The sequence below is a fragment of the Manacus vitellinus genome, unplaced genomic scaffold (genome assembly GCF_001715985.3).
Source record: "Manacus vitellinus isolate BGI_N305 unplaced genomic scaffold, ASM171598v3 scaffold_49_pilon, whole genome shotgun sequence".
Lineage (NCBI taxonomy): Eukaryota > Metazoa > Chordata > Aves > Passeriformes > Pipridae > Manacus > Manacus vitellinus.
The window spans coordinates 2,455,927-2,464,918 of NW_021940603.1; the positions used below are offsets into that span (position 1 = coordinate 2,455,927).

Below are 8,992 nucleotides of genomic sequence, written 5' to 3' on the forward strand. Positions count from 1 at the left end.
AATTAAATTATTGTAAAAGGCAGAACCTTAAATAGCTCAAATTCCCCTCTGACAGGACTGTCACCTATTGCATCCTCAGTGCCTCCCAAAGACATCTCTGGACTTCCCAAAGTCCGGATCATCCGAACACTAATTAGCTTATCATAGCTACACCAAAGCCTAAAATTTGCATTTCTGAAGCAAAAACCATGAAGGTAATTTACTGCCAGAACCACACAATGGAACCAGACTTCAGCAGCAACTGTGGTGCTGCAGAGCTTAAAGAAGACAATCAGGGACTGCTTATAGAACTGAACCACAGCTGTTGCACAAGGGGGGAAACAACCTCTTAAAGTGAAGTAGAGGAGAGAGATGAATTACATAGAATTAAAAAAAAAGGGGGAAAGTAACCGTATATGTTTTTGTCCTATTTAACTCTAGCACTTGGGGGGAGGGAGAGAAAAAAAAAGCAGCTTTAATTTTCTGTTTTAAATACAAATATATATGCACACAGAGATACGCACACACACGTTCCCGGATATATGATACGGTGTCATTGCCGGGGAGCACAGCACGGGACAGCGCGGCCTGCCCGGCCCGGCCCCGCCGCGCTGCGCTCCGACCCGCCCGCGCTCTCCCCGCCTCCGCCCCGCTCGGAGCCGACCCCGGTCACCGATCCACGGTCACCGATCCCGGTCACCGATCCCCGGCTCCTGCCGCGCCGTCGCCTCCTCCCCTCCCTCCTCCCTCCTTCCCTCCTCACCGCGGCTTCAGGGGCCGCTCTCCCCGCCTTCCCCCGGCAGTCCGGCCGGCGGCGGCAGGGAGCGGGGACTTCCCTGCCGCACTCACCTGGAGGTGACGTCCCGAACCTTGGGCTTCCTGCTGTTATAACTGGTTTTTAAGGACGGGCCCTGCGGCTCCAGGGTCGCGCTTTCGGCGTGGTGAGGGCGAAAAGGGTTCCTGAGTTCGCATGGCTTTCTCAGAGGCTTGGGCTTGGAGCAGTGGAGCTCAGGTTTCTCGGTGTATTGAATGACCTCCTTTTTCAGCAGCTGTGCGATATTCGGAAAAATACAGAAATGTCACAAAATGTGCGTTTAGTAGATTTTTGCATAAAAGTGAAGTCTGGAGAATTTAAAAATAGTTTATTCTTTAATTTTAGGCATGTAAAATCCAGTGTCTTGCGATGTCCAAATGTCACCAGTCAAGTTTAGAATCTACCCCAAACCTCCTGTTTTTCATGGTGTTGAAGGGAAACACAACTATTCTTCTTGTCTGACATTGTGGTAAAAAGTAAATAGGACTGTGGGTTGCATTTTTAAGCTTTCCTGTGTAAAGTGCACATGCAAACAATAAAGCTTCACTCTTACCCAGAGGCCATAAGCTGGGCTTCAGGCTGGCCTTGCTCAGGGCTGGCCAAGGGACGGTGTTGGCATTCATGTCTTTGGATTGAGACTGGCAGCAGGGTTTATGCTTTTGAGGTTTAACCTCAGGAAGTTTGAAATCATAAATTAGATTTCCCAGACAAGGCACAAGCTCAAACAAAACCAATCCAGTTAGGTGTATAAAGTCTCACATCGTCTGCTTTTAATCATATATGGCTGTTGGGTTTGGGACTTCCTCCCTAATGCTGAATTTCTCACACCAGCAGATGGTCCCCACAGCTTCAGGGTGATAAGAGCGGCAGTGTGGGCTGTGCTGAAATTCTTGTTTACCTGTGTGTGGCTGTGTATTTCTCCCTGACATTTCCTTGCTCCTCTTTGGTCCTGCCCTCTTCACATGAAGTTTTAATTTTAGAATGCAACTTGTAACTTGAGATGGTAGGGAAATCCTGTTGCTAATGGTGTTGTTTGTCATTGTTTTAAAGAGAAAAAATGTGGGACAAAAAGACTACACAAACCCTTTCATATATTTAAGAACCCAGACTATAGGTGCTCAACTTTTAAATTCTATGGGATGATAAAACGATGGCAAACCAGATTGGCAGTTTTGAAATTAACTAATGTGTATATAAATAATCCTTTTTGTCAAAGGATCTACAGTGTTATAGAAACAATAATTCCCCAACTCCTTTTGAGAGACAAAAGTCTATTTAAAAAAACTTTATGAAGCTCATATCCTAGTGCATAATGGACCATTTGCTTTGGCTGACCAGCCTTACTCTGAAAAGGAGGAGTTAGGATTAAAACTTCCTTTTTCTAGAGTTTGAATTACTGTTGGGTGTTTTAGGAATACATAAGATTCCCTATAAAAGGAGACCTAGTCCTTTATTTACAAAAAAAATGACCAATCCAAAGATTAAATCTTGTGCATCAAGCTGAAAACTAAAAATGAGTTGCTGAGTTGACACAAATTAATGTGGCTCAAGTGATCTCAGTGGGAACTGTTCTGTGCTGGCTGAGGTTCTGTCCTTCACAAGTTTTGTTGTGAACTGAATCATAGTTGTGGTAATAATTACTTCTTTTCTGTTGCTTTTAAACCTAAGGTTTCCATTTCACATTGGGTTTTAATAAACTGTTTAATATATAAAATGCTTTTAGAGCTGGGAATAATTTGCTGATGCTAAACGAATGGAGCAGTAGGTCTGATCCTAAGCTGTGTTCTCCTCTGAGCCCATGTGGAGTGGGTGAACTTGCAAATGGTGCCTGAAGTGCCAGTGATGTAAAAGGGAAGATATGAGAAGAGAGGAGTACCAGACAAGGAAGGGGACAGGAGCTGCAGCACTGAGATGCCACCCTGCCCAGGAAGAACAAATGACCACAGAAAGTTCCACAATGATTGTGAAAGATGATCTGGTTAAAACCTGTCTTCCAGCAATTAAATGAAGACAAAGTTACCCTGCAAGATCATGTAGCACTCTGACAATTACCTAAAGATAATGGTAATCACTGCACTGGCTCTGCTCTTTGTCACAGTATTACTTCCATGGGGTTCAGTTCTGGCCTGCTTTCAGTGTGACTTTGGAGCTACATGTTGCTCTGTTACTCTTCTGTTAGTATTAAGTAAAACATAAGTCAGAATACCCCTGCCAAGGTGTAAAACTGTGAGTATGAAATTCCAAGCCAAAGTTGTTCCAGATGCTCTGAATCAATCGTTGTAAGAAAATTTGGCATTGGATGCAGTGCTTGAGACACAAAGCCCCCAGGGTCTTACATGAGTTCTGCACACTGAGGCTGCAGGATTAGGCCTTGTAATTGTAAAATCTGCCAAAACAGCAGCAGGGCAAGTCTTTTAGTTCTTGGCATCTGCTCTGTACTGATGGGTGGTTCAGATCTGAAGAAAATTCTATTGGGACGAGATGGAGAAGCAAAACATGAGGGAAGTGTTCATTAACCTTTCCCCTCCATAAAAGAATTGGAAAGCATTAGCTTGAAGGCTTGGCTTGATTCACTCAGCTTCATTTATGAAGTAAATACACAAGCTTTTATCTCTAAATTACTTAAATGCTGCAGTTATGGTTGGTTTGAACATTACATCAAATATTACAGGTACAGGAGGACAAGGAAATGTTAACTTCTTGCAAATGGAAATCTTTCAATTGTTTGATTGCTATTAGAACTAAAGGCAAACATTAGCAAATCCATTACTACTGAGGTGAGCAGTAGAAATCAAAAGGCTAAAATGCAGTGCAGACACAAAGCAAAGCGGGCTCCAGTGTGCTGATTCCTCTGAAACTGCAGAAGATAAATGAGCTGAGGTAGAGACAGGGCAGAATACAAAGCTTTGTCTGAAAGCTAAGGAGAAAAACAAACAAACCAACTTAAAAAGGGCTCAGAAACAATCATAAAACTTTTTAACTTGGCTGCAAGGAAGACTTATCTAGAGAATCAAATAGAAGCATTGAAAGGGAGATAAATAAAATTTTCTCACTTGTTTTAGGCTCCCTGATGATAAAAGCAGGTTTTGTTTTGGTTTGTTTTTTTTGGTCACAGGTGAACAGAATGGAACGTTTGGTTCATTTGTTTCTTTCTTTGTGTTATTAGAGAGTCTGTCACGCGTGCATTTTAAATTGGTTTGGTTTTTCCCCTCTCTCTCCTTAATCCTCCACTGTTTGTAAAATTATATCAGTATGTATCAATTGTTTTTGTCATTGCCTTCACTTGCTTGTATTTTGAATTTTAGTGACGCTTAAAACAGCTTTAAAATAGCTTGTTTTGTTTGCAAAATGTTTCAGATGACATTCCATATTATCTTTCCAGCACACTGAGTGGTATTATTGATTGATAAAATCATAACAGTAGGGTTGTTTGGTATTTTAATCACAAATAAAAAAATTTGCAGGGTTGCATCTGGAGATAACAACAACATATATCCAGTCTGGGAGAATTTTTGTAAGATAATTTAAAAATCAGTTTTTAATATACGTGGGTTTTTTTCAAGTGGATATTATGAAAGTGTTTGGCACCTTGCTTTTCCTTCATAAATTCTTTGGGGTCTCTGTTGATGCATGTTATTATGCTGCTGTGTTCTTCTGTAACCTGCAGGATTTTACCCACAGGTATTTTTAATAATTGTACTGGAAACCACAACACCACTTTTGTTGAATGTCAGCTTTCCTCTACCTAAAGCCTCCATATGATTGGAAGTTTAAGATTTAATAGTTCTGCTGAGCTGAGTGTAATACCACTACCAAAAGGAAACCATTCCTGTTTACCTGTTCTGTTCTAATTCAGAAAGGAAGGACCAAGACAAAAAATACTGGTACTTTAATATATTTGTGTGCAGCAAATTCCCTCGGCAGCAAAGGTGGGAGGGAGGACAGAAACTCCAGTAGTAAAAAGGTTTATAATGAGAATACAGTATAAACTTTACATCTCTTTACCAAGAATGAAATAGGATTGAAAATAAACTCTTGCTTTTCTGCTGATAAATGACAGTAACTCACTGCTTTGCCTCCTTAGCCTTAACAGACCATTTTAACTTTACACAGGTTTATATCAGAGCAACAGTAAACTTTGGGCATTAAGATTTTGTTTAAACTGCTGGGAACAGCCTTGTAATGATTGAAGTGATTTTAATTAAATTACTTTTAGTTAAAATACAGCCCTAGTCAAAACTGAAACATATTGTGGTGGCCTGTTTGTTCTGATAATTTTCTGACCACGTGGGACTCCCTGATCTCTGGCACAGATAGGGCAGAGAGAAAAGCAAGCAAGTCTGATGCTAGAAAGTGTGTGGGTTTTCATAAAATGGGATATCTGACACAATACCATTCTACAGAGATCTGGAGAGGATTTTGTGTTCTTTCAACGCAGAACAAAGACTAATTTCAAACCTTGGAGGTTTGTTGTGAAACAGAGCTGTCATTTTTTGGGAGCTCTGTAATTTTTAGAGTAGCTTCTCTGTAACACAGAGTTGAGTAACAGAGGAAAAAATGGGCATAATATGTGGATTTCATTATTGCTTTTCTGAGAGGAATTGCTGTAAAGGTGCATCATTTCCCCACTCTAAATAACAGAGATACTCCAGGCTTCGATTCCTGCTGCCATAGCCACAGGTTTGAGGGAGTTTTTGCCTTCTCATAACTGAACTTATGGTTAGTACACCAGGACAACGTGGTCAGCAGTGGGGTTTGTGTTCTGGGGAGGCATTGAAGTGTCACTGTTCCCACAAGAGAATTCTGCCTGTGCACACAAGGTGCTGGTACCCTTTCTCTTAGCAACCTGTACAGTTTCACCAGGCCATGGCAAATGGGCAGCTGCAGCCCTTAATGTTGGGCAGATGCCTGCCTTTCCTGGGTGCCTGATATTGCCATCCTCCTCAAGGATTACTGAGGCACAGCATGGTTATAATTTAAAAAAAAATATATTTTTGTTCATATTTGTAAACCTCTTTAGAACATGCAATATTGAACTTTAAAGAATGAAAATTAAATGTGCTGAAAATATCAATTTTTACCCATTTTTAACTATGGTTTCTGTTATCTCAGTGAGCTAGAGGATCTCTCTCTCTCTTTCTCAGCCCTCACCTTCTAGTTTTTAGTGACTTGGCTAGAAGATTATTTAATCTGTTTTATATAAACTTTGAAATGATAACGATGAAGCAGAAATGTAACGCTTAAAATCTTGATTTCAGTATAATTTAACGTGAAGGATCTTTTACAAAGCAGTTTTGTGCAGCGCAAAGCATCAAGGCTTCATCCATCTTTATTGTTCCTCATTTAGGCCCAGATCCACACTTACATGCCAGATGGCAACTGCAGAGGAGTTTCAAGTTATAGCTGCAGTAGATGAGAAGATAAGTGCCTCCTGAGAAGGGGAAAGCCAGATTGCATATTCCTTTCAATTGCACCTGATGACTTATTGCTTGTCACTAATTGGTTTGTCCATGCACAGGCAATTCAGATCCAACAGCACTTCCTAAACTTTATCTGCAGCTCAGTTCTTCCTGCAGAGATCGTGGGTGAAATAAACCCTGGCAGAGAAGAATATTTTATAGGAAGCTCTGTGGAAAGCAGACCTAAGGGCTTTTTTTCTTTTTTTTACTTTTCATTACTACTGTGTCAAGATTTTTTTCCTTCAGGAGAGCCATAAAATCTTTTGTAACTGTCATTGTTAGTTGTTATTGTAAAATAGCATAGATGGCTATGGTGTGCTAACAATTGGCAATATATGCCTATTAAAAAAAAGAGACAGAAACCTATGGTAAGTAGAGCTTGGTCTATTTTTCATTAAAGATACGAATGTTTTAATAGAAATCTTCCTTTTTCACATGTTTTTGAGTGCATTTTCATTTTAGTCCTGGGTGGGGCACGTCAGAGACTGAAATGGTTAATGGCTTAAAGATTGCTAAGACCTTAAGGGTTATTTTTATGCTGTAATAGTGCTCTGTTAGTCTGGATGACAACAACCAAAATGGCTACATACCTGTTTTCCTTTGAAACCAAACTGTTCCAAAATAAACTCCAAGTGTATATATATTTACAAACACTGATCCTTCGGTGGTGTTTCGCTCTAATCCACCCCAAGGGATCTATGAGCAGAAACCTGGGTCACCCTCACCTTCTGGGGTGGGTTATAACAGGGCATGTGACTTATTTACACTGCACACAGAGAACGAGAGAGCCAGCTATGAAAAACATAAAGTAGCTCAGGGATGAGAAACCACTGGTTTATTTTCACTACTTAGAGGCCATCAGCAGCTGAAACATCTCTGGAGCTGCAGAGCAGTGTTACTGCTTGCCATTGTTGTTGATGAAAGACAAAATCTGTGTGGAATGGTACAGCACAGAGCCAACCTTGTAATAAGCCCTTTAAAAGGTGAAGTATGCACTTAGAAAACAGCATCCCTCATGCAGTGAAATGTCAGTAATTTTCCAGCTAATGCAGAACCAGCATTATCTCCTGAACTCTTCCATTGAAAGCGTTTTCCCAAGATGTGTTTTACTAAATGCAGTGACAACATAACAGAGTTATGTGCAGACTGAAAAAACCTAGCTGTCCATGTTATAAATGATTATTAGTTGTCCTGATGAAAAAAAAACACAAGGAAAAACAGGCTATGTAATTAAGATCTTCAGTGTTCACTATCTTTGTTGCCCATGTGTCTGTAATCACAATTCCAACAAAAACAGAAGTATAGGTGTGAAAGTGCAACATCTCAGGGCTGTAATGCCATATAAATAGGTGGAGAATGTATCTTGTTGAATAAACATGAAGTAAAATAAATCACTGGGAATCAGTGGTACTTCTCAAAGGTATTCTCACCAAAGAGGGGTGTGAAAGAGTAGAAATATTCTTAACTACAACAGGACTACATTAAACATGTGGAGAGATCACTGGGGAGATTCCCAAAGCTTCAACCAAACTGTGAATTGAGTTCAGGTCCTGTAAGTTATTGTTTGCTTCAGAAAATTGCTAAATTGACTTCACCTGTTGAGGGCTCCACCAGTAACAGATAAAATAAAATCATGGACAGGCATACAATCAGGAATGAAGCTGTTTAAGACTTGGATAGCTGTGTAGGCAAACCCCCAGTCCTCAGGGAAATGAAATTTGAACACTGCAAATGTGTTAGAAAGTAGTGAATGTAGATCCCTAAAAATCCTGGGTCAAGTCTTTTCAGTGTTGGGCTTTGCTTTTCCTGTATATAGGCTCTAGATCTAGAGTATAATGGGGTACTTTGAGTGGCCCCTCTGCTACAGCTGAGCCAGTGGCTTGCAGGTGCCATGCCTTGCAATCTTTGCCATATATGGGAAGGAACCACCTTCTCATCAGTAGTCCCAGGTGGGTGCCAGAGAGCACTTCCTTAGCAGAGCCCAGCAGCTCTGCTCTGGTGGTTTGGCAGCAGCAGTGGAAGGTCCTTTATCCAACTGTGAGTAGCTCTCAAACAGAACTTCACAAATGTGCTGGTCTGGGGATACCTTCAGCTTGCCCTGGGAGTCATGTGCTGTGGTAGTGAGCCCCTTGGAATGGGGCTTTTGAAACAGTGCACTCCCATGGGATCTGCGGAGGGGGTTCCTCACGGTGGGTTCTATCATAGCTTTGGCAAAACTGGGACCTTTCAAAACACAACTGCATGTTGGTGGATAAAAATGTTTGTGGTACCTTTTGTCATCTTGCAAAATCAGGGGTGTTTTGTAGTTGAAAGCATTTCTTAAACCCTCAGGGAAAAGAAATGACTGCAAAATAAGGGGAAAAGTTTGTTATGGCTTGAAGTGAAGATATTAAGAGGGTAAATCCAAAGATTTGGGATGGATGGCTGCAAAGATAGCAAGAATTAAGTTAAGTTTGCCATGAGATGTTTGAAATGGCAATATACTCTGTAGTTATCTGAGAATAAACACTTGTTAATAATAATGATCAGGCAACACCACAGTCTGCATCTGGAGTCTCTTAAAACACTAACTTGAACATTATCAGTTGTTTACCATATAGTGCAGCAAGGCTTCTGGCAGCCTGTGTATGTTATAAGGTAGTGTAACAGGGAAGATTATGAGATAGAAGTAAGCTTTCACCAGGTTAGATTGCTGGCAAATCTGCACTTGTGATTTTACAGATGGGTACAAAAGTGACAG

General features: G+C 40.8%; 1 protein-coding gene across 2 annotated transcripts in view; it reads right to left on the bottom strand.

The window, feature by feature from the left end:
• LOC103753858 (retinol-binding protein 1) overlaps positions 1-971 on the bottom strand; it is a 41,252-nt gene extending 40,281 nt beyond the window's left edge. For both annotated transcript variants that reach the window (XM_018080054.2, XM_029962673.1), the window contains exon 1: positions 829-971. The gene's annotated coding sequence lies outside the window, so the exon portion shown is untranslated. The remainder of the gene's footprint in view (positions 1-828) is intronic.
• Positions 972-8,992: the final 8,021 nt, after the last annotated feature.